At 44.4% G+C, this 23457-nt stretch overlaps 1 long non-coding RNA gene across 1 annotated transcript in view; it reads left to right on the top strand.

The window, feature by feature from the left end:
- The window catches only part of LOC140619827 (uncharacterized), a 512008-nt gene extending 494065 nt beyond the window's left edge, over window positions 1–17943 (top strand). The window contains exons 4-9 of the long non-coding RNA XR_012019652.1: window positions 2165–2285; window positions 10860–10924; window positions 13018–13074; window positions 14171–14256; window positions 14859–15071; window positions 16566–17943. This is a non-coding gene — a long non-coding RNA (uncharacterized lncRNA). The remainder of the gene's footprint in view (window positions 1–2164; window positions 2286–10859; window positions 10925–13017; window positions 13075–14170; window positions 14257–14858; window positions 15072–16565) is intronic.
- The last annotated feature ends 5514 nt before the right edge of the window (window positions 17944–23457 follow it).

Genomic DNA, 23457 nt, shown 5'->3' with positions numbered 1-23457 from the left:
CGGTCTCAGGCACTGAGTAGATGTGGGCGCCTAGTGGAAGCGGGAGCAGGACATTGTCACAGCCACGAGGGAGGTCGGGTGCCAGGACAGACCTCCTGCAAGGGTAGTTCTCCAACTTTGGCCTTCTCGAATCTTGTGGGATACTTGGAGGGCCTATGAAAATAGGGAGGTTAGGTCCCTACCCAGCAATGTCTGATTCCAGAGGCTGGAGCAAGACTCCACGTCCACGTTTCTAGCAAGTTCCTGGGTGATCCTAATGCTGCTGGTCCTGGGATCACACTTTGAGAACCACGGCCCTAGAGGGGCAGTGTGCTTTCTCGTGTTGACCCAAGTCCTAGGAGGGAGGTAGACACAGCAGCTGGGACGCAGGACTGCAGGTGCGCCAAAGGGCGGCAGCGAGTCGGGTCCGCGGTGCAGTGACTTCCCGGTGGGGTGCCCTCCTGAGACCTAGGCAGGTGCAGGGGAGGCTTGCCTTCAGAGCCACGCCCCCTCTGCAGTGCCACCTGTTTCTGGGGACTTCCCTTCCTCCTGTTGGGGAAGGGCCATGGGATATGTAGAGCCCAGCCCAGAGAGCGGGGAGGGACCTCAGTGGAGGTGCTCTAAGTGCAGGCAGCTCCTTCGGGGAAGGGGAGGTGCCACCATGGCGCGGCGGGCACGCTTCAGGTGTGCAGGGCAGCAGGTGCAGCCAAGCAGGGTGCAGGGACCGTCGGGTGTGCAGACGGAGGCTGCGTGGTCTCTGGCGCTCCGGGCGGCAGCTGCCGGGGCAGCCCCTGAGTCCTGAGCTGCAGCTCGGGGGGCTGTGGCTGGACTGTGTCCTGGGCGGGTGCGCGGTTGGGAGGGGGGGCACCTGCCTATGAGTTTGCGCTCACTTCCTCCTTGTGCAACTGCACAAACAGTTCTCGAGGTGAACCGAGCTGGAGGGAGCGGGACGGGGGCTCCTCTGGCTTTTCTGAGGATGCTCAGGGAACATGTCCACGTTCCTCTTCTCTGACCATTCCCTGCATGTAGGACGGTTGTTTAGTTGTCCCCGTTCTGGAGGAACATTCTCTGCTGGTTCCAGAAAGTAGGAGCCAGTCACAAACCGCGAAGAGGGCCGGGTTCTGGGCGGGATGTGCCCTGGAGGCTGATGCATCGCCAGAGCCTCTTGCAGGGTCTCCTGTTCAGTTGCCCGGAATACCCTGACTGAGGTCGCCCTGTCCTCTTCCTGAAGGTCCAGCCTCCTGGGCACCTCAGGTGCATTTGCATTCCGCTCCCAGGCCCTCCCAGTCTCTGCAGCCCTGGATTCCTTTTTGAGATCCCTTGGAATGTTGCTCTGTCACCACCATGGGGGGTTAACCACAATGGCACAGAAACCAAAGGTCTCTGCTGCTTGTTAAACTCCTGGGCGTGTCGGTATAGATGTGACCAGTCAAGAAATCACACGTAAGGGTTTTTATATTTTTTATTTTTTTAATAATAAACTTATTTTTATTGGTGTTCAATTTGCCAACATACAGAGTAACACCCAGTGCCCATCCCGTCAACTGACCCCCTCAGTGCCCGCCACCCATTCACCCCCACCCCCCACCCTCCTCCCCTTCCACCACCCCTAGTTCGTTTCCCGGAGTTAGGAGTCTTCCATGTTCTGTCTCCCTTTTTGCTATTTCCCCCTTATTTTTTCTCCTTTCACTGTTATTTATATTCCCCAAATGAATGAGACCATATAATGTTTGTCCTTCTCTGACTTATTTCATTCTGCATAATATCCTCCAGTTCCATCCACGTCGAAGCAAATGGTGGGTAGTTTTGAGGCCACATTCATTTGTGAAGTACCACTGGCGATGGGCAATAAGTTGTAGATGCTGATAATTTATTTGCATAGCCATTCAATAACTGGCATAGTGGGTTCATTTTTTGAAATGATTTTTATTTATTCACGAGAGACACACAGAGAGAGGCAGAGACACGGGCAGAGAGAGAAGCAGGCTCCGTGCAGGGAGCCCGATGTGGGACTCGATCCCGGATCCCGGGATCACGCGCTTAGCCCAAGGCAGGCGCGCTCAACCGCTGAACCACTCAGGCATCCCAGGCATAGTGGGGTTCAAAGAACAATTTTAGATCGGGTTGCGGAGAGGGGAGACTAGAAGCCAAACACACAAAACATCCTTGCCTGTTCTCATTCCAGGGCAGAGATTGAGAGACATGTTGCCTCAAAGTCAGGACTCTTCTGCAATAAAACGTAAAGAAGAGCTCACACAGAAAACAAGCCTCTGAGTCCTACAAGAAATCAGGCAAATGGGTCACAGGTAATTTAACATTTTAAATCTCCCTCTTTCATGTTTATGTGTTTTTCGTGGCGTCTGACTTTAGGCAACATCAGTAGGAAGAGATCGTATTTAGAGGAAGTATTTCCAAAGACGAGTGTGCAACCCAGGTGAAACTTACTCTGTTCAATATAGATTTTGGAAAGCAGATAGCACCTGGGTGTTTTGATAATTTGAGAAAGCTCTTATTCGTATCTCTATATCCTGCTGTGTTACTGGATCTGCATGTCCCACATTGAATATGTTTAACTCTGTATGCTGTATGATGTACATTTGTGATGTATTTCTGCTCTGCTAATGTGTGACTGACAGCTCTACACCATATGAAGAGAGGAGCAATTTGAAATGCCAGTCTGGGGATCCCTGGGTGGCGCAGCGGTTTGGCGCCTGCCTTTGGCCCAGGGCGCGATCCTGGAGATCCGGGATCGAATCCCACATCAGGCTCCCAGTGCATGGAGCCTGCTTCTCCCTCTGCCTGTGTCTCTGCCTCTCTCTCTCTCACTGTGTGCCTATCATGAATAAATAAAAAAAAAAATTAAAAAAAAAAATTAAAAAAAAAAAAAAAAAAAAAAAAATGAAATGCCAGTCTGTATCACTGTGTCCCGCTTAGCTAGGCATTCAGGGTCCTCCACAGCAGAGCTTCTACTCTGTAGTCCTCCATTATATCTCCACATATACCTTTCTTGACCTAAACCACATCAATCTTCATTCCCCACATATGCCACAAACTTTCCCCCCTTTATGTGATTGCTCGTCCTGTCTATAATCCTGGAATGCTCTTCGTCCTGTCATTTCCAGCTCTTCAACTCCTGTCCAAAATTTGCTCCAAATGCTGTGTCCGTGCTTGGGGTTCAAGATGGCTGACTGAGCACCCACTTTTATATTCACCTTTCTCAAAATCCTAATGAATTTCATGAAAAAGTTTAGTTAATAATTTTTTTTTTATGATAGTCACAGAGAGAGAGAGGCAGAGACACAGGCAGAGGGAGAAGCAGACTCCATGCACCAGGAGCCCGACGTGGGATTCAATCCCGGGTCTCCAGGATCGCGCCCTGGGCCAAGGGCAGGCGCTAAACTGCTGCGCCAGCCAGGGATCCCCATGAAAAAGTTTATAATACCAAAGGTAAATCAATAGTAACAAAAAAAGAAACTTGATAAGTACTATTAGAAATTCTATACAAAGGAATGATTGACTTATTTCACTCAGCATTATACCCTCCAGTTCCATACATGTTGAAGCAAATGATGGGTATTTGTCATTTCTTATGGCTGAGGAATATTCCATTGGATACATAAACCACATCTTCTTTGGGGAATATAAGTAATAGTGAAAGGGGATAGAAGGGAAGGGAGAAAATGGGTAGGAAATATCAGAAAGGGAGACAGAACGTGAAGACTCCTAACTCTGGGAAATGAACTAGGGGTGGTGGAAGGGGAGGAGGTGAATGGGTGACGGGCACTGAGGGGGGCACTTGTCGGGATGAGCACTGGGTGTTATTCTGTATGTTGGGTAATGAACACCAATAAAAAATAAATTTAGTATAAAAAAAGGAAGTTCTATACAAAATCTTGTGTACCGTGAAAATGAATGTTTAATATACCTATGAATTCACTTGTCCCGCTTAATGTGCAAGATCTATATAAAGAAAACAGAAAACTTTGCTGATGGATGTAAACTAGGATCCGGATGGGAAGATTAAAGTGTGAAAGTGTCAATTCTTACAAAATAAATCCATGAATTCAATGCAATCCTAAAAAACTCAAGGATAATTTTCATGAAACTTGATAAGCTATTTCTTAGTACTTCTAAAAGTAAGGAAGTATAACTAGCCAAGTGAATCTTAGATGAGTGAGGACTGCTTACCCTACAGATATCAAAACATACTAAAGAGCTATAATGGATTTTTTTTAGTAAAAGATTCTGGCAAAATTGGCTATCCACATGCAAAAAAATAAAATAAAACTCTCGTTTATATCATATCCAAGAACATAATAATTTCCAGGTAAATTAAGGACTATATGTGAAGGATAAAAGTCCCAAGTTTTTTAGAAGTTTATATATGATATAAATATATCATATGTGAAGTTTATATATGATATATCATATATGTGTGTTTATATATATATATCTTCATGACCTTGTGGTAGAAGGATTTTTACTCTCCTAGTCACAAAGGAGAACCTTGATGAAGTTGACTACATGACAATTAAGAACAACTGTTCATCAAATGCCAGTACGAAAATAATAAAAAGACAGAGAGGGTGAGGATATTTACAACACACATTAACTATCAAAGGATTATTATCCAGAAAAAGAGGATTTATAGATGAGTGAGCAAAAGGCCAGCGACTTAACAGAAAAATAGGCAACAGAATTAAACAGACACTTCTCAAAAAACAATAGAATACGCAAATATCTAATAAACATATGAAAAGGAGTTCAACTTTACTAGCAAGTCACAAAATTGCAAATTAAAACCACAAGATGATACCGTTACACACCTACAAGATGAACAAAGTTTAGAAAGCTTTATCTCAAGTGGTAGCAAAGTTAGGAGGACACACAACTGATGAGAATATAAATTGATACCAATATTGGGAAGCAGGTAGCATGTTTTATTAAAGTTGAAGATGAGCATACTCCTTACTTACTTACATGGTCTCATCATTTAATTGTTTATGATTACCAGAATCAACATGCGAGAATGTTCATCTCATCTTGTTCTTAAATGACAAAAGCTGGAAATACTCCATTCTGCCTCAACAGTAGAATGGGTAAAACGGAAGTGTAGTCATACAATGGAATATTGTACAATAATAACAACAACAACAACAAAATAATAACAATCAACAAACATGATAGTAAGTAAAAAGTGAAGTTACAAAATTGCATATAGCATGAATATTATATAAAATTTAAAAACAGACAAAACTAAACGATACTGTTTAGCAATGCTTCAGGCCATGGTAAAACTAAAAATAAAAGCAAGGAAATAAATACCATCAAGGTCAGGATAAAAATGACCTTTTTGTACCTGAGTGGTCATTATATGGATGCTTTTTTTACCATCATTTGCTAAACTGTACACATAAGATTTAGATAGTTGTCTGTTTATTATACCTCATAATCAAAGTAAAGAATAAAAAACCCAGAAAGTAAAAAAAAAAAAAAGAAAAAAGAAAAAAAACCATGAAAGCCACTAGACGAACATACATGCTATTTCAATGGGTTGCTAAAAGTAATATTTCAAATTCAAATTCCAAATTCAATTCATTCAACAGGGAGTGTCAAAACTGGAAAGAAGGGATCGCCAAAGTTGACTGCAAATACATTTAAAACATCTCTATGGCCGCAGATACAACAAACAACTTGGAGAAAATATTCACAACGTCTACAAGACACCCATAGTATATGAAGAATGCCTACAAATCAATGTAAAAGAGATGTGGAAGGGCAGGCAATACACAGAGTGAAAGTTGCAAAGGATCAATAAGCATGAAAAAGTAATACATTTTATTAGGATTTGGTAAACTGCAAAATAGAAAAAATAATATGTAAAATGTAGGGTCATTTAAAGTAATCAGAATATAATCATCTATAAAATACAGATATACAAAACGTATTAAGCTATAAAATTATCACAAAATCTAAGAACTAAGGAAGTCATTAAAGGCTAAGTCTCCTTCTGGCTTTACCATTCTTAATGTACAACTTATCCTCATAGTCTCAAGATGGCTGCTGTGTCCCAGACATTACACCTGGGTTCTAGGCATAGAGAAGGGAAGAATGGCAAGAGGAGAACCGTACATGCCAGCTGGATTGGACCTACACATCAGTAAACTTGTACCTTTCCTAGAAGCCTAATCTCTAGAATGACACTTCAACCTTACTGGCAAAACTGTGACATAGTTTACTCCTAACTCTTGGGATTTGAGGAGGAGCATATCTTTTAAATGAAGATATTTTTGTGCCAAACTAAAATGTGGTTTTGTTAACAAGCAAGAAGTGGAACATATATCTTGCTTGGTCAACTAGTGATGCTGTGGGAAGGAAGCACCGAGACTAGTCCTTGGTACGTTGAACATGCTCAATAAACATTAGTTAAAGAAATGGGATTTTTTATATTATCATCTACACAATCCCCCAGAATGACAGTGAAGGGGGGGACCAAGATGAGAGCCGAGCATCAGCTACAGAGGAAACGAGGGCCCACGGAACAGAAGGCTCCTTGAGATCAAGGATGAGGTGGGTACAGTGATGCCGTGCTTGCTGCCTGAGGTCACTGAAAACCCTGAGAGCAGAGTCAGATACAAAGTATGAGATAGTTGTGATCCGTCTCTGGAATTGCGCTGTTCAGTGCCACCACCACCAGCCACATGTGGCTGTTTAGGTTTAGATTAAATAAAAAGTAGAACAACTCAGTTCTGCAGTCACATTTTGAATGTTCAGTAGTCACTCGTGGCTGGTGGCTTCCGTGGTGGATGGCGCTGGTATGGAATGTTCTTGTCGTTGCAGAAAGTTCTGTTGAGGATTGCTTGCCTAGAAGAATGGAGCCAAGGGAAAAGAGAGAAAGAGAAGGAGAGAAATCCCAATTTGCAGAAAAACAAACTTGTGCAGGAAAAGAAAAATAATCATAGTGTATGGGGTTCCTCTGTGAATAGCCTTTGCTAATCATAAGCATTGAATTCTGAGTTCCACAAATAGAAAGGACTTTCTGGGGAGGAAGCTGGGCTGAGATGAGGCGTATGTCTGGTAAGAGTGGGGGTTCGTAGGGAAGAGCTGTAAAGCCTCACATTCCAAGGTGGGAAGTTAACAGATAATGCCTGTGAGATATCAGAAATATCAGGAAAAAGTTACAGAGACATTTTGTTAAATGTGTACAGACAAATCATGAAAGGTTCAACTAAAAGAGTTAAAACGATGGTCTGTGTGGAGGGAGAAAGTAGAGGAATGGTGGGAACAGGGAGCATCAATTTAGGAACAAGCCTCACAAAAACTATTTGATTCTTAATGATATGTAGGTATGATTTGATTAAAATTATAAATAGAAGAGAATGAACTGCAAAAGCAGGTGCACCTGGGTGGCTTGGTCAGGTCAGCCTCTGACTCTTGATTTCGGCTCAGGTCCTGCTCTCAGGGCTGTGAGATGGGCTCCACGCTCAGCACGGAGTCTAGTCTGCATGAGATTCTCTGCCTCTGGGTCTCCTTCTCGTGTGCTCTCATTCTCTCTTTCTCTCCCCCCCCCCTCAAATAAATAAACCTTAAAAAAGAAGAGGAAACTGCAAAGACAAAAGCTCTGTTACAATGCCATCTTGTGCATCAGGTCTACTCTGGTCCCCAGACAGGATACTTCTGTTGTCTGACATTTAGGGACACGTTGTCTGAAACTCTGCTCCTGGCACCTAACTTCACCCTGCCTTGCTCTTGTCAATTGTGTAGGCTTATCGTCAAACTCCTGTTGGTTCATAAATTCCTGGACAAACTACTGTCTGATTTCAGAAGTGTCACAATATTTCAGTTTAATACAGAGTAAAGCATGAAGATTCCAATAAAATGTCGTAAAACGCTAATAATAAGGGACGCCTGAGTGGCTCAGTGGGTTCAGCGTCTGCCTTTGGCTTAGGTGTGCCTTGGCCTTAGTGCTCATCCAGGAGCCTGCTTCTCCCTCTGCCTCTGCCCTTCCCTTGCTCACCCTCTTTTTCTGAAATGAATAAATGAAATATTTTAAAATGGTGATTATAATTATTGCTAATAATATTGATTATTAGCTAGAATATATATCAAATAAAATAACTATTAAATATGATAATAAAAATAATAATAGCTAATGTTTATGGAGCACTTACTACGTGCAAGGCGTGTGATAAGAGCCCATCAATAGATCAGGGATCATTTATTCTTTTTCCACGGGAAAGGTCATACATAGGACAGAAATATAGACTGGCTCTTTCATGCCTAGGAGACAGAGTTCCAGGTTAGCATTCGAGTGTCTATGCTTATTTTTTTACTTTATATGGTTTTATCCTATGTGTCATAGAAAATGGGCCTGAATTCTTTTCCGATTTAACACCATCTTTTAAAACATAATGAAGAGTAAGTCAGTTCTAGTTTACATCTGCCAATGGAATGGTGTCCTATTACACACATATCCCTTGGTCATAAAACCTGTGAGAACATAGGAAGTGAACAAGGTTTAATTGGTTTAGATGGTTAAAAGTCCTGTTCAATTTTATTTACCACCGTCTGAATCACAGAAGGCGGAGAGGTACATATGTTTGAAATGTGGCAATGCTTCCTAACGTTTAGCTAAAAAAAGAACATGTTTAATTTTAAACCCATGTCAAGAAACCAGTGACCAAAAGGGGTTTTGCTTTAGTACAGAGGTTTATAGAGAGACCAAGTCAGTGAAAATTGTCTTCAGATGGAAAATTGCTGGGTCAGTTTTGTCAACTCAGTGTCATACACTCAGACTTACCTAATAGGGCATTATCTTCTCCTAGTAATTGACTGATTTAGATTGTATCTGCTTCTGCTGTTTGAAAATTGAACACTTTTGTGCTTGTGTTCACACTCTGCCTCTAGAAGCCACCTGGCTGAATTGTAAATCAGAAGCTGGGTTACCTAGGAAAGCGGCTCGGTATTGCTAGCAGGCAGCCTTACCCAGGGAGGGAGAAGATAATCAGTAAGGTCTCCGCATCCCTTTTTGGCTTAGTAACAGAAAAAGGATGGAGCCTATTCTCTCTAATTACGCTCTGTGGCCAGCTTATCTAGGGTCACATCAACCATTTCCCACTGTCATTTCTTTTGTTCATGATTTTAGACATTGGTTTTGCCAACTTGAGGTTTCATGGATTTTATTCCTTTCTTGCACCTGTAACTTACCTGTAGCTCACCTGGGGAGCTGTACAAGAGGGAATAGGTTTACCTCCATGAAAATGAGGCAAGTGACCTTAGGAAAGCAGCTACAGAAGGGTCACAGCCCCTCAAAGACATGCTTATTTTATCCTAGATTCTTTTGCACGAATGTGGTATTAAACAGGGTTGCAGGAAATGAGAGATGAAACCTAAACTGGAAGCCCGTATGCTGGAAGTTAAGTGCAATTCCATTACGTTTGAGTAGTTCTAAGCAAGCAGTCTGTTACCCTTTATCCTTTACTGGAATTGATGAACAGCTGCTTTTCAGGGGATCACTCAGTATATTTAGCTTCTGAAATTCGAGCGACTCAGGGTCTGATTGGCTGCCGCGGCCGTGTGGTCACCTGGAGACTGGGCATCGCGCTGGCTCTGCCTGGGGCTCTCGGGAGGGGAGAGTCTGGAGAGGCTTTGCTGCTGAGGAAATTGATGTGCTAGAGGACAGCGAAGGCTGCTTGGTGGCTTTTTCTCGTAATGTTCTTGCTGGAGACGTTCTGCAGCTTCCCTTGAAGTGTTTTCCAAAGCTTGGTATCCTAACTGGGGAAATCGCGATGGGAACATGACTAGCGAAGTCTGTGGCCCTGTCGCCCTCCCGGGCCCTACTCGCATCTGCCCTGTGCTGTGAGGTTAGTCAGGCCCTGGACTATCCCCTGGTTGCTTGACCCGGTGGACTTTCTCATTTAACAGAAAAAAATCTCAAAAATTTTTGCCTTTTTTTTTTTTTCTAAATGTATGAGTATGAAAAGGGCTCTAAGATCTGGCTTCCTATATATTTATCCCATCCTACTGGGCCTCATCTGCCTCAGAAGGGGCGGCGGTTTCGCTAGCTTAACAAAACTAGCCATGGTGGGGTATTGGTCTACACGGCAAATATCTTTAGGCAATGAAAGGGACAGCTGCTCCAGGTCATCATCCACTTTTATCAAGCACGTCCCACTCTCTGGCATCAACCTAAGAGGCCCCGGGAGACCCTTTCCCTAGCTCCCGAATTAGAAGCTTAGACCCAAGGCCCACGATCTTTGATGCGCTTCAGTCAATGGTGTAAACGTGTCTTGTTTTTCAGGTTTGAGGAAGGGCTACAGACACAAAAGAGAAAAATCCATACAAGCCAATGGTGTTTAGGAAAAGAATAACCCCATTGCCTTGAGGTTTCTATTTTTCTTTTAAAGCTACTGACAGATTGTTTGTATGTGTCTGATTTCAAGTAGGAAAGCATTTTAGAGACCTACGGCACCCTCGTAGCATCCTGGTGCTGGCCCAAAACTAACTTCTGGAAGCCGAGCTGACCTCCCTTTAACTAATACTTTGCTTAAAAGTGTTTTTCTGCAAGTATTTAGCAATTTAAATAACGTTTCTCTGGATCCAAACTCTCGCTTTCTTACCTCCACTTCCTTTCACAACTTGAACTAAATTGATCGTGTAGCTAGAAGTAGCCATACCTGGCATGTTGCTGAGGGAATCCAGAGAAAGGCATTTGGGGCCCGAGTTCTTTAGACCTGTACTCAGATCTCTCCTTTCACTTAGCCTACAAAGATCTAGGGATGTGTAGCGTGGATACGTCTTAAATTCTTTTTTTCTGATGTTCTGATTTCAGTCCGAGGGTAGATTCTAATGTATCTTTCATTTGTCTGGAACCTGAAAAGTTTGTAGGTGCCACTACTACTCAGGGAAAATGGCAGCTGATGAAGAATATGAGGAGGTGGTGGAGGTAAGATGAGAAAAACGGACTCTGACAGCCAAGTATTTTATGTAGCGACAATCAAAGCCGTACTGTAGGTGAATCAATCATTTGCAAAATAAAATACATCATCTATTATAACTTCACAAAGCATCGTTAGGAGAGCATGAGAAGGGAATATTTTACGTTCAGTTTTACTGTAATCATGTGGGATTTAGAATTGCAAAGAAATAATCAGAATAATCTGAATAATCAGAATAATCATGATTAAGCGCTGACACAGTTATAAATTAAATTGCCTTCCCTCTGGTAGTAATGCCAGTAATACTTTATAGCCTTCAACTTAAAAAATTCCCTTGTTTTTCTTAAAATAACGGCGTTCAGTGGTCATTGGAAGTTGTCCTCGGTGTTAGACTTGAGTGATTTAACTAGATGCCAAAAAAATGGAAGGGGCTATTTTTCGGCATCTCATCCTCGCCATTTTGTTCCTATTACTGACCAGCAGTTGCTTAACTGCTAGACTCCCTGCCTGGGAGTGTTCACCCAAGGTCTCCCTGACCTCAGAAAAGATGTCACAGAGAATGGAATGGTGGCAAATCTGGGAAGATGGTCAGGGAAGAGTTCAAAACCAGGAACTAGCTTTAAAAACATCTGTTAGGGGTCTCAGACATCTAAATAAAATCATACTATCACTCTTGACTCCAGTTGAAATTTGGAAAGAAAAGAAAAGAAGCAAGGATGCACTAACCAATTAGGGACATAGCTCTAAAAACTATGTGGGATTTGGCACGTAAGTTAATGCCAACCATTTGGGTATTGTTGCTTTTTTATCAGCTTATTTCTAAGCTTCATCTGCCAAGGGTGAGAGTCCCACAAAGGTAAAGTTGGATAGCTACCAAAGGACTGCTTTTCCCTGGGTGCTAAGAAAATCCAAAATCGTGAATCCTTCACTCTGATGTAACATCCCTTCTCAAGTCACTGACAATGCTTTGTATGGCCAGAGGCGGGGTTCTCTGTGGCTCACCACCAAACAGCCGCCCCCAAGCGGCCAAACGCTATTTCCCATGTGATGAAGGCTGAGCCCGTCATGGAGGAACCCGGTGTCCTGCAGGAGCCCAGGCATCTCTGGCTCTGCCTAAGGACCCAGATGGGTATTGGGGTCGAAGTTAAGAAATGGTGCGGGAGCAGGGGAAGCACAAGACGGGGGACCCTGGGCGAGTCCCTGCTGATGGACTAGAGCTGGTGGCCTCGGGGCAAAGGCCAAGTAACTTGAAAGAGTTGGCTGACCCGGGGGACAGGCGGGACCCTGGCTGCAGGAGGTCTGGTCCTTGGCTTTCCCCTCTCCCCGAGCGTCTTCTTTGGTGGCAGAGAAGGGACACGTGAAGCATAGAACGAGGTGCACTGTGTGGCCTGAGAGAGCGAGCCGAGTGGCCCGCGTGCCTGTCCCGGGGGCCTGGGTGGCGGGGCCGGGACTGCGGCCCCCCGTGTCTGTGGCCACCCGACCGCACCTGCTCCTGCGGCGGGCGGTGACGCCGGGAGTACAGAGTGGCTCTGACCTTGGGTGGGGCCTGGGGCACCTTGCAGGTGGCGGCCTGGCCTGCCCGCACCTTGTGCCACCCGGTCCCTGCCGCCCTCATACCCGGCCTCGGGGCTCCGTCTCCTCGCCCCGGAGGGCCACTCGTCCCCGGGACATCTGGGGGCCTTGGGGACGAGGGTGGTCTGGGTGCTGCGTTCCTCTGGCTCTCCTCTCTGTGCCGCCCTCGTCCCCGGCCCTGTGACCGCCGCCTTGTTGGTCACAGCGCGTTACCCGAGGTCCTTCCTGTGCAGACAGCAGCCTCCCGCATCGTCCTGCCGCCTCGCTGCGAACAAGGCCCTGGCTCCCAGAAGAGGTTTTCCTGGCCTCCAGGGAAATTGCCGCCCATTAACGATGCACCCGGGGAGCCCCTTCCTCCCCCTGCACCCCACCCAGGCCGGCGGCCCTCACGGGACCGCCAGCCGCCCCAAGTCGCCTGGGCTCAGATAATGCCCCTCCCCGCGGGAGGCACGCGGGAGGCGCCCCCAACTGCGGGCAGTGGACAGGGCCGCCTGCTGTGTTCTCACGCCCGCTCTGCCTCTGTTTGCAGTACTAGGTGGAGGAAGCCATATACGAGGAGGTGCCGGGGCAAGTAAGGGCCAGACAGGTAAGGCTGCCTGAGGTGCACGCTGAGGCCGCCAGCACCTGCCACGGGCTCCCGGGGCTCTGAGCTGGCACGCGCGGGGTCGGGGGGCAGCGACCGTTCCTTGCCTGCGCCCCACAGCTGCAGGAGCCGGCGAGAAATGCTGCCCCTGACAGGCCGTGTCCCTGCTCTTGCTCTCCAGCACACCCAGGGTGCTTGGGCATCATTCCCCACCATTCGTGGGGCGCTGTTGGCGCAGTGGGTGCTAATTGCAATAATGCCAGAGGCTGCCAGCACGTGGTACCCGTCGCAATCCCAGGGCCTAGGACGGGTGACTTGCAGGGTGACCAGCAGCTTTGTCGTAGAGAGCTGTAACCTGTTGGGTACCATCTCTGCCTTTGCCCCCGATGGTGCAACGAAACGTTACTGAGGTTTTAGCACAAAGCCTTTCCCATGAATATTCCAAGGTGGAACTTTTTTTAGGGTGAAAAAGCTCACTCATGCTTCCTTTCTGGATAGATCTGTTTCTCTTGAGCACGGCACACAGAGGATGGCTGTCACAGGGCTTGGAGCTGCATGAGACCTAACATTTGCAGCTGCTGCCAGTCGGTTAGTTTCTCCCCATCCCTGTTTGCCAGCAACGGCAGCAGAAAGCAACCCATCAGCAACGACCTGATGACACCAGGGGAAGTTGTCCCAGATGTCGGTTTCCTTGTTGGTTCAGCTTCCCTTTCCATAATTGATGCAAGGACTCTTGCTTTGGTAGAGATGATACTAGCTGTGAAGGAAGTCCTGCCATCACATGGATGGACCAGTTGCCTGCTTACCATTTTTTCTTACATACGGTACTTTTAACCTTGGACCAGACCTAAACTTTGGCCTTAGTTTCTTCTGTACACCCTGGCGTAAGAAACCGTAATTTCCCACCTACTGCATGTGTACGACTGTTACAAGGATGATTACCCCCTTATGTTGCCGTCCTTATCCTGGTCCACCTAAGCATTTGTTAGCATAAATGGCACTCTAGTTCACATTAACTAACTGACTAAGCCAAAAGGATGGTAGTCACTTGTGATACTGATGTGATTCATTCCTTTAAAGTTCATTATTCTTTGCCTAGGACTGCAGGGGAGAGGCCTGAAGACCTGTGGAAAAAGCAAGCAGGTTTTTCATAGACTCATTTAGAGTTAATATGAAGTCAACAAGGTGAGCTTTATTTGATCTTCTTAATTGTTTGTTCCCTGATGCCAAGTTTGCTTTGGCTCTACCCAAACGATTTGAGAAGATTGTAAATGTTTAAGAAGATTGTGTTTCAGGATCCCCGGGTGGCGCAGCGGTTTAGCGCCTGCCTTTGGCCCAGGGCGCAATCCTGGAGACCCAGGATCAAATCCCATGTCGGGCTCCCAGTGCATGGAGCCTGCTTCTCCCTCTGCCTGTGTCTCTGCCTCTCTCTCTCTCTCACTGTGTGCCTATCATAAATAAATAAAAATTAAAAAAAAGATTGTGTTTCTGAGTTTTATCCAACCTGAAAGTGTTTGGGTTCCTTCCTACCAATGGAATTTTAAGGCACTGTAGCAAATGAAGAGGGAGTGACCTCTTGATTCCACACCCTCCTGAGCAATCAGCATTCAGATTTCTGTAACGTGATGTATACAGTACATGGCTTGCCGCCTTGGTCTGTTTCAGACATGTTGAAGCACCCCTAGGGTGCAAGTCTGACTTGAGGTCAGGATAATGCGTATGCAACTAGATCATGCCATCACCATTTTTATTTCCATAACCATTGGAACTGCATGTCTCATTTTCAGACAATAACAGAAATCTTTGAAACTACTACCACAAGGACGACCACATTGGACTATGAACCATCAGGACCTTCCAAACCAGCATTGGTGTTGCACAGCCAGTACCAGCCAATCCAGCGGAGAGGAAGAAGGTTATCTGGAAGAAATTGGATTCTTTGAAGTTCATGACCTGTGTACATTGTACACAGCCAGAAGATGCAGGACCTCTTTGGCCCGGTGAGTTTCTAACATCTTGTGCCAATCTGGTTTTATTATAGAGAAATTACTGATCTCCAGTGACTCTGTTTTGGGCGCCAGCTAGATTGTTCTTCAACCTTGTAGGAGACAAAAACTTATCTGCAGAAACATAAGCTCTTGTGACTCTTGAATCTTCCCTTCATGTAATTCATTTGCACCATTGCAGTTTCAGAGAAACCTCCTTACTGAAATCATTCCCACAAAATAAACAGGAGGCCTATTATGAGGCATTTATTGATATTTATTCACAGTTTTCTGGCTAATCTAGAATCCTGAAGTCCTAAATACAGATTCAATTGAAATCCATTCACAGAAGCTAAAGAACACCTCTTTACACTGTGTCTGAGCAGGATGCCCCTTAAGTAGACTAGTTAAAAATATATAAAAAGGTCTTTAAGAGTCATATAGGGAAGAAGAACCTGTAGTTTAGAAAACCAGGGTCAGGTGCATAATCACCGCTGCTGAAAGTCCCCGGTCCTTAACTTTCCATGTACAGTTACGGTGCGGCCAGAGAAATGGACACACACTCCTCCGTTCCCTCAAATGAAGGCTTTGTCAAATTTCCCTCCAAACTTAGACCTCTCCATTCAGGGAGGTCTGAGGTAACGTTTTCCAGAAATTACAGTGAAGACACGGACACTCCCAAGCAACATTTGGGCCCTCCCAAGCAACATCACACTAGAAAAAATCCTTTTGCCCCCAAAGGGCCCTGTCTTTGCTGGTTACTAGGCATCTGCAGCCCCTACTGGCAGAGGGAGAGGCCCCCGACAGCAGTACAACAGGCCCAAAGCTCTCTGCCACTTGCAACCTCAGCCACTGACCATCAAAAACTTGCCATGGGCAGTATAGAGAGGTCTGACACACATGCACAAAGATGAACCTAAATCCACATGCCTTTTGGTCAATCAGAGGTTCTGCTCCTACAGATTAGACTGACAGCTCTTAGTGTTTTATTTATTAGAACTCATTGTATATGTAGCAGAAATAATAAAATTGCATTCCTTTTCAAAATACTCCATAATTCAGACTTGCCATTAATTCAGCTGGTGTCTCAGCTATCCAAGCCATCGAGATTCAGCTGCAACGTCAGCATTGAGTATTTTTGCATTGTGTTATCAATCAAATCTTTTCAATTTCTATATATATATTTTCTAAAACTGTTGAGGTTCAGGCTTTTTATGTGTGCATTCAGACAATAAAAACTTTGAATCATATTAGGGCATTTTCGAGACCATAGCTTGTAATAAAATTTCTACTGTCTTAAGTATCCAATCATGTTAGGAATAACAAATAGCAAATCTATTATAATTTTTGCTGTGAATCGAGTAGGGGACAAAAAGAAAGCTGTTATAACTGATAATTGTTGGAACTTGCTGGATTTTTTTTTTTTTATCACAAGGGGATGAATGCATTGCCTGAAATTTCTGCTACCGTCTTGTCAGGTTTTAGGCTAATCTCTGCTATTCTTTTCAGAATAAATATAGGGAGAACTGTGAGAAAGCAAAAGGACAGCCATATGCCATCACGACGGATACACCAGAACTTCCCCAAATGAAGAAACTTCAAGATCGAGGCGGGACAAGATGGTGGAAGAGTAGGGCCAAGTCACCTGTCCCCACCAAATTACCTAGATAACTTTCAAATCATCCTGAAAACCGATGAATTTGACTTGAGATTTAAAGAGGGAACAGCTGGAATGCTATAGTGAGAAGAGTTCATTCTTCAGGTAGAAAGATGGGGGAAAAAAAGAAAGAAATAAGAGGAATCCAAGGGAGAGGAGCCCCACCAGGAGTCGGGCTAAGGCCCCAGCGAGAGCCCCCAGGGCGGGAAAGCCCTGTCCTGGAGAAGCAGGAGCTGCACCAATCTTCTCGGACAGAAAGGAGGTCGCAGGGAGTTGGAGCAGGATCCCAGAGCAGTCGGGATGCCCTCAGGCTCCCTGGGACACTAACAGAGGACCTGCACCCCAGGAGAGCACCCCACACCCCGTGGTCGAGCTCCCTAAAGGGCTGCAGCACGCGCCCGGCTGGACCCAGAGCAGCTCGGAGGCGGCTGGGGAAGAGGCTCCGCGTGGAGGGGGCTGTGCGACCCCGGGAGCAGCTCAGAGGCAGCTCCGGCAGAGGCTCCACACGAAGGGAGCTGTGTGGCCGGGAGTGCAATTCCAAGAGCGCAGGCCCGGGAGCACAGGGCACCGGGGACACAGCCCAAGATCCGGCGCTCACCCCCGAATAGGCAGAAGCCAGGAGGGCACAGGACAGCAAGAATACTCCTGCCACCCGGCGGCCCCGAGCTGTGCAGATCGGTGACTCCCGCCCCTGGAGCATCCAGGCCCCTGCAGACTGAGAGCTCCGTAGTTACTGTGGAAGCTGACTCCAGGGCTGGAGAGCTGGCCGCCACCAGTATTGTTCCTCCTGGGGCCTCCCAGGATAAACAACCCCCACTGAGCCTTACAGTGGCCTCACAGGATAAAAAGGTTAAACAACTTTCACTGAGCCATGCACCAAGCATGGGGGCAACTCCCCCAAGTGCTGACACCTGAGAATGAGCACAGCAGGCCCCTCTGCCAGAAGACCTGCTAGACGGACAGGGGAAAAACAAATTATTGACCAAGCAGCACTGGAAATTTCCAGGGGAAGTTGAGGGATTTACAGTATACAGAATCAGAGGTTACTCCCTCTTGTTTTTTGTTTTCTTGTTTTCTGTTTTGCTTCCCCCCTTTTTTCTTCTCTTTTTTCCTTCTTTTTTTTTTCTTTTTTTCTTTTTCTATTCTTCTTTCTCTTCGCTCTTTTTCTCCTTTTCCCAATACAAATTGTTTTTGGCTGCTCTGCACTGAGCAAAATGACTAGAAGGAAAAACTTACATCCAAAGAAGGAATCAGAAACAGCCCTCTCAAAAAAAAAAAAAAAAAAAAAAAAAGAAACAGCCCTCTCTCCCACAGTTACAAAATTTGGATTACAATTCAGTGTCAGAGAGCCAATTCAGAAGCACAATTATAAAGCTACTGGGTGGCTCTCGAAAAAAGTATAAAGGACTAAAGAGACTTAATCTAGATGTAATCAGGCTGAAATTAAAAATCAATTACATGAGATGCAACCCCTACTAGAGGTCCTAACGACGAGGGTTAATGAGGTGGAAGAACAAGTGAGTTACATAGAAGAAAAGTTGGTGGCAGAGAGAGAAACTGAGGAAAAAGAAAAACAAAAGATCATGAGGATAGATTAAGGGAAATAAATGACAGTCTGAGGAAGGCAAATTTATGTTTAATTGGGGTTCCAGAGGGCGCTGAAAGGGACAGAGGTCCAGAATATGTATTTCAACAAATCATAGCTGAAAACTTCCTAATCTGAGAACGGTAACAGGCATTCAGATCCAGGAAATAGAGAGATCCGCCCCTAAAATCAATAAAAACCGCTCAACACCTGCACATTTAATAGAGAAGCTTGCAAATTCCAAAGATAAAGAGAGGATCCTTAAAGCAGCAAGAGACAAGAAATCTCTAAATTTATGGGGAGAAATATTAGATTAACAGCAGACCTCTCCACAGAGACCTGGCAGGCCAGAAAGGGCTGGCAGGATATATTCAGGGTCCTAAAAGAGAAGAACCTGCAGCCAAAATACTTTATCCAGCAAGTCTCCCAATAAGAATAGGAGAGAGAAAGAGCTTCCAAGATAGACAGAAACTGAAAGAATATGTGACCTCCAAACCAGTTCTGCAAGCATATTAAAGGGGACCCTGTAAAAGAAAAAGGAAGTCCAAGGAAACAATCCACAAAAACTGGGACTGAATACATGTCATGATGACACTAAACTCCTATCTTTCAATAGTAACTCTGAATGTGAATGGGCTTAATGACCCCATCAAAAGGCGCAGGGTTTCAGACTGGATGAAAAAGCAGGACCCATCTGCTTGCTGTCTACAAGAGACTCATTTTAGACATAAGGACACCTACAGCCTGAAAATAAAAGGTTGGAGAACCATTTACCATTTAAATGGTCCTCAAAAGAAAGCAGGGGTAGCCATCCTTAGATAAACCAAAATATATCCTGAACACTGTAGTGAGAGATGAAGAGGACACTACATCATACTTAACGGATCTATCCAACAAGAGGACTTAACAATCCTCAATATATATGCCCCGAATGTGGGAGCTGCCAAATATATCAATCAATTAAAACCAAAGTTAAGACAAACTTAGATAATCATACACTTATACTTGGTGAGTTCAATGTAGCGCTTTCTACATTCGATAGGTCTTCTAAGCACAACATCTCCAAAGAAACAAAAGCTTGAAATGATACACTGGACCAGATGCATTTCACCGATATCTACAGAACTTTACATCCAAACGCAACTGAATACACATTCTTCTCAAGTGCACATGGAACTTTCTCCAAAATAGACCACATACTGGGTCACAAATCAGGTCTTAACTGATACCAGAAGATTAGGATCATCCCCTGCATATTTTCAGACCATAATGCTTTACAAGAAGAAGAAGGTTGGAAGGATTTCAAACACATGGAGGTTAAGGACCATCCTGCTAAAAGATGAAAGGGTCCACCAGGAAATTAAGGAAGAATTTAAAAGATTCATGGAAACTAATGAGAATGAAGATACAACCATTCAGAATCTTTCGGATACACCAAAAGCAGTCCTCAGGGGGAGATACATCGCAATACAAGCATCCATCCAAAAACTGGAAGGAACTCCAATAAAAAAGCTAACCTTGCACCTAAAGGAGCTAGAGAAAGAACAGCAAATAGATCCTACACCCAGCAGAAGAAGAGAGTTAATAAAGAATCCAGCAGAAGTCCATGAAATCAAGACCAGAAGACCTGTGGAACAGATCAACAAAACCAGGAGTTGGTTCTTTGAAAAATTAATAAGATAGATAAACCATTAGCCAGCCTTATTAAAAAGAAGAGAGAGAAGACTCTAATAAAATCATGAATGAGAACGGAGAGATCACTACCAACACCAAGGAAATACAGACGATTTTAAAAACATGAGCAGCTATACGCCAATAAATTCGGCAATCTTAGAAGAAATGGACGCGTTTTTGGAAAGCCACAAATTATGAAAACTGGAAGAAATAGAAAACCTGAACAAGGTGATAACCAGGGAGGAAATTGAAGCAGTCATCAAAAACCTCCCAAGACACAAAAGTCCAGGACCAGATGGCTTCCCTGGGGAATTCTATCAAACGTTAAAGAAGAAACCATACCTATTCTAACTAAACCTGTTTAGAAAGATAGAAAGAGATGGAGTACTTCCAAACTCGTTCTGCGAGGCCAGCATCACCTTAATTCCAAAACCAGACAAAGACCCCACCAAAAAGGAGAATTATAGACCAACATCCCTGATGAACATGGATGTAAAACTCTCAACAAGATACTAGCCAGTAGGATACGACAATACATTAAGAAGATTATTTACAATGAGCAAGTGAGATTTATCCCTGGATGCAAGGCTGGTTCAACACTCATAAGACAATCAGTGTGATTCATCATATCAGCAAGAGAAAAAACAAGAACCATATGATCCTCTCAGATGCAGAGAAAGCATTTGACAAAATACAGCATCCATTCCTGATCAAAACTCTTCAAAGTGTCGGGATGGAGGGAACTATCCTCAACATCTTAAAAGCCATCTACGAAAGCCCACAGCAGATACCATCCTCAATGGGGAAATACTGGGAGCCATTCCCCTCAGATCAGAAACAAGACAGGGATGTTTCCAGTCTCACCACTGCTATTCGACATAGTCCTAGAAGTCCTAGCCTCAGCAATCAGACAACAAAAAGACAGGAAAGGCATTCAAATTGGCAAAGAAGAAGTCAAACTCTCCCTCTTCGCCAATGACATGATACTCTACATAGAAAACCCAAAAGCCTCCACCCCAAGATTGCTAGAACTACAGCAATTTGGCAGTGTGGCAGGATACACAATCAATGCCCAGAAATCAATGGCATTTCTATACACCAACAATGAGACTGAAGAAAGAGAAATCAAGGAGTCAATCCCATTTACAATTGCACCCAAAAGCATAAGATACCCAGGAATAAACCTAACCAAAGAGGTAAAGGATCTATACTCTAAAAACTATAGAACACTTCTGAAAGAAATTGAGGAAGACACAAAGAGATGGAAAAATATTCCATGCTCACGGATTGGCAGAATTAATATTGTGAAAATGTCAATGTTACCCAGGGCAATTAACACGTTTAATGCAATCCCTATCAAAATACCATGGACTTTCTCCAGAGAGTTGGAACAAATTATTTTCAGATTTGTGTGGCATCACAAAAGTCCCTGAATATCCAGGGGAATTTTAAGAGAGAAAGCCAGGCCTGGGGGCATCACAATGCCAGATTCCAGGTTGTACTACAAAGCTGTGGTCATCAAGACAGTGTGGTCTTGGCAGAAAAGCAGACACATAGATCAATGGAACAGAATAGAGAATCCAGAAGTGGACCCTCAACTTTATGGTCAATGAATATTGGACAAAGGAGGAAAGAGTATCCACTGGAAAAAAGACGGTCTCTTCAATAAATGGTGCTGGGAAAATTGGACATCCACATGCAGAAGAATGAAACTAGACCACTGTCTTGCACCATACACAGACACAAACTCAAAATGGATGAAAGATCTAAATCTGAGACAAGATTCCTTCAAAATCCTAGGGGAGAACACAGGCAACACCCTTTTTGAACTTGGTCACAGTAACTTCTTGCAAGATTCATCCATGAAGGCAAGAGAAACAAAAGCAAAAATGAACTATTGGGACTTCATCAAGATAAGCTTTTGCACAACAAAACCAACAGTCAACAAAACTAAAAGACAACCTACAGAATGGGAGAAGATATTTGCAAATGACATATCAGATAAAGGGCTAGTATCCAAGATCTACAAAGAACTTCTTAAACTCAAGAGCAAAGAAACAAACAATCCAATCATGAAATGGGCAGGAGACAGGAACAGAAATCTCACAGAGGAAGACATAGACATGGCCAACAAGCACATGAGAAAATGCTCCACATCACTTGCCATCAGGGAAACACAAATCAAAACCACAATGCGATACCACCTCACACCAGTGAGAATGGGGGAAATTAACAAGGCAGGAAACTACAAATCTTAGAGAGGATGTCGAGAAAGGGGAACCCTCCTGCACTATTGGTGGGAATGTGAACTGGTGCAGCCACTCTGGAAAACTGTGTGGAGGTTCCTCAAAGAGTGAAAATTAGATCTGCCCTACGACCCAGCAATTGCACTGCTGGGGATTGACCCCAAAGCTACAGGTGCAATGAAACGCCAGGACACCCACACCCTGATGTTTCTAGCAGCAATGTCCACAGTAGCCAAACTGTGGAAGGAGCCTCGGTGTGCATCGAAAGATGAATGGATAAAGAAGATGTGGTCTGTGTATACAATGGAATATAACTCAGCCATTAATTAGCCATTACCCACCATTTGCTTCAATATGGATGGAACTGGATGATATTATGCTGAGTGAAATGAGTCAATCGGAGAAGGACATACATATGGTCTCATTTGGGGAATATAAAAAATGGTGGACAGGAATAAAGGGGAATGGAGAAAAAATGAGTGGGAAATATCAGAAAGGGAGACAGAACATGAGAGACTGCTAAGTCTAGGAAATAAACTAGGAGTGGTAGAAAGGGAGGCGGGTGGGGGCTGGGGGTGACTGATTGACAGGCACTGAAGGGGGCACTTGATGGGATGAGCACTGGGTGTTATTCTATATGTTGGCAAATAGAACACCGATAACATACAAATTTATATGAAAAAAGAAAGTACAAGATCAACTCAGTGAGGTGGGTGGCATTGCTAAAATAAAGGGGAGGGAGAGGTGGAAAACATGCTCACCACTGGGAATTGAGGGCTTTAACAGGTGTAGAGGAAACGAGTCAGATTAGTCTGAGACAGTCGAGAAATCTAGAGGAAGCTTTGGCTATAGATTATGTGGCTCTAAATGAGAACCCCCCAGAGATTTCCAAAAGCTTGGCTAAGTAGGTTAGCTTAAGAGATGATAGGAGATGGGAAGTTTGAATTCACTGTGGTCCTCCACAGAGGAGTGCAGGGAGGCTGGAATTCCACCAGGAAAGCAGATATACAGGGAATGCAGGTGCTCCACAGATCTTTGGGGATCATAGTTTTCTACTATGATAGTTTTCTACTATGATAGTTTTCTACTTTCTAAGAGTGCAGAAACTTCACTTTGCGGCACAGACGTTGAGTCATTGGGTTAATGCTGTTTGGTTGTAAGATAGCCTTTAATCTACTCACATTGGCACGCCCGTCACGAATGCTGTGCTTGATTTCTGCGGGTTAAGTATCGAATGGA

This window comes from Canis lupus, chromosome 27 (genome assembly GCF_048164855.1).
Source record: "Canis lupus baileyi chromosome 27, mCanLup2.hap1, whole genome shotgun sequence".
In the NCBI taxonomy this organism is placed as follows: domain Eukaryota; kingdom Metazoa; phylum Chordata; class Mammalia; order Carnivora; family Canidae; genus Canis; species Canis lupus.
The sequence above is the reverse complement of the archived record's forward strand: the minus strand, read 5'-3'. Positions and strand labels throughout refer to the sequence as shown.